The sequence below is a fragment of the Tupaia chinensis genome, unplaced genomic scaffold (genome assembly GCF_000334495.1).
Source record: "Tupaia chinensis unplaced genomic scaffold, TupChi_1.0 Scaffold000088_1, whole genome shotgun sequence".
In the NCBI taxonomy this organism is placed as follows: Eukaryota; Metazoa; Chordata; class Mammalia; order Scandentia; family Tupaiidae; genus Tupaia; species Tupaia belangeri.
In genome coordinates this window covers 7912832-7915342 of record NW_006159550.1, presented here as the reverse complement: position 1 = coordinate 7915342, position 2511 = coordinate 7912832, and the positions used below count along the sequence as shown (strand labels likewise).

At 62.4% G+C, this 2511-nt stretch overlaps 1 protein-coding gene across 2 annotated transcripts in view; it reads right to left on the bottom strand.

Annotated features, from left to right (window-relative positions):
- Positions 1-2511, bottom strand: part of DPY19L2 (dpy-19 like 2) — an 85028-nt gene that overhangs the window by 17740 nt on the left and 64777 nt on the right. The window lies entirely within an intron of this gene.

The following is a 2511-nucleotide window of genomic DNA, read 5'->3' as shown; positions in this document are numbered from 1 at the left end:
GTGGTTTCTTACTCCTACTTTCCAGGTGAGGAGGCAAAGACCCCTGAAGCTAGACAGGAGCCCGAGACTGCCCCGCCAGGCCCGCTGGGGCCCACAGGAGCCCGCTCCCCCAGCCTCGCTGACTCCCGACGTACCAGCACTGCACAGCCGGCTCTGTCAGGGCCGGGGACGGTGCAACGTTCCATTTCTTCTTTTTTTAAAGGGTGTTAAAGAACTTGATTCAACTATTTCTTCCATGAGCAAGAGAGCCAGGAGATGAGTGAGAGATGGTACCTTACAGGGTCCTGAGGCCACGACCTCCCGGGCCCAACCAGCCTGGGTCATTTGCTCAGGGACTGCAGAGCTGAACTCGGAGCCTTCCCACGCACGACTGCCCGGAGAGCGAGTCTGCCGCAGCACTGCTCTCTGCCCCCACTCCCTCCTGTGTCCCAGGGTCACGCTGCTGGGGACCGAGGCTGGGCTATGAATAGCGAAGCTCACGGTCAGACTCCCTGTCATTTCTGGAGGTGGTTAACGGCTGTGGCTGTGCCAGATGCGGCACTCCACTCGCTGAGGTCACCGCTACATCCCGGGCTTAGTGTACCTCAGGGGTCTGTGGCTCTCAGCCTGCACCCCCGTCAGGCCTCGACCTGTGGGAGCACTTCTCTGAGTAATGGCTCATGGAGATCTGGTCACGCCTAGGTACACACCGCCAGCTGCTCTGGCTTCGGGTCTCATTTTCTCTTAGAAAACCAGACCAATGCTCACTGCCCGGCAGTTCTGTCTAGTAGGCGGTGGTAAGACCCCGAGCTCAACGGTCACCTGCGATAAGCACAGTCAGTACCATGAGCGAGGCAGGCCGTTCGGGTTCGGTAAACAACCGGAGGCTTACTCGAACCGCTGACCTCACAGTGCCCTCCGGCGGGAAGGCTCTCTGCGGGCCTCATGCGCGTCACACTCAGCGTGCACACGGTGCGTGTGCTCAGCAGACACGCGGGGCAAAGCGAGCACGCCCACTGCGCACGGCCACGCCACTCTGCCTTCTCCGTGCAGCGAGAGTATGAGCACGCGTACCGTGTGCCTCAGGGTCTGGGACTCACCCTGCGTGGGATCTAGCTCCTGTAACCACCAGGCCACGGGCGACGCGGGGAGATTTGATCATTAACGAGGAACAGCCGTTGGGTAGGAACTGGTTCCCAGCCTGGACGACCGCCCCTGGGGGCCTGTATCGTCCTGGTCTGGCGCCCACTGAGGCGGGCTGGTGGTCGGGGGCTGCTGCTGGCATCCAGGTAGGGCCCAGGACTCTGCAGTGCACAGGACAGCCACCAAACCTCAGCTAAGAAAGGGCTGGGGGATCCACGGCCCGGCTAGAAGTAGGAACGCCCACCCAGCACGAGCGGGAGCCAAGGAAGGACGTTTCCGGCGGGGAGTCAGGTGTCAGCTGTCGACGTGCTCAAGTGTCCACGCGGCCTCCCCGCAGGTCAGAAACCCGCATCTCCCCGACCTGCAGCTCCCCCAAGCACAGCTGATGACAGGACCCTGGGCGGGATGCCAGCTTCCGCTTGTCCTCTCCGCTGGTCACCGCTGTGCAGCATGGGCCTTACAGGCCAGGCCAGCGTGTGCCACGACCCCACTCCTACAGTGATACATCACACAGCTCTTACACGCGTGTGCGGCCATGCACACTCATGGCAAGGGGACAGAGAGAGACTAAAACAGGGTGACCCGCTCGGGGAGGAGGCAGGCGGGATGAGACGGTGCTTGCAGGTGTCCTCTCAGCGACAAGGACAAGGGCCAACGCCAGCTCTCTGCCAGGAACCTGAGGCCAACCCCAGAAAAAGAAAGGCACCCGGAAAGGGAAAGGGGACGCGGGGCAGCCGAGGAAGACGGTGACAGCCAGGGCGGCCGAGAGAGCAGGGGCCCATCTGCCGTGAGCCAGGGACCAGCCGCATGCTAAGGACCGCCTGGCGGGTTGGTCCCGGCCCCCCCCAGCCGCACCCTTTGAGAGCCACAGATCTGGGACCAGCAGACGGTGTAACGGCTATGTTGCTGGACTCCCACACATTCGACCACGGTTCGAGCCTGGACCTGGCGGCTTAAACCTCACACCAAGAGCGTGGGCATGTGCCCAAAATCCCAAGAAGAGAAAAAAGAAGTAACTGCGGCGTGGCCATCCTCCCCGGGGGTGATTTCTTGCTTTCTATCTCTCTGTCTCTGCCCGTCTGGTGAGCACACATGCCCACAAAGCTCTCTCTAAAAGAGCCCGTGGTGGCTGGTGGGTGAGGTGGCGGCTATCTGCCATGAGGTAAGGGGAAGTCACGCACGGAGTCACAGGAGAGTGTAAACGAACCACGGGAGGGACTTGGGCCTGAGGGTGACCAAGTGCCCAGAAAGTCTTGGACAAGAGTAGGTGTGGCGGGGCCGGACGCCAAGGCTGCGTCCGGTCACGGGATGTACCGGGCCCTTCCGGGCTCGGCGAGTCCCCCCTGGGGCCCTGCTAAGCCGGCGGCAGCACCAGCCGAAGAGGAGGGG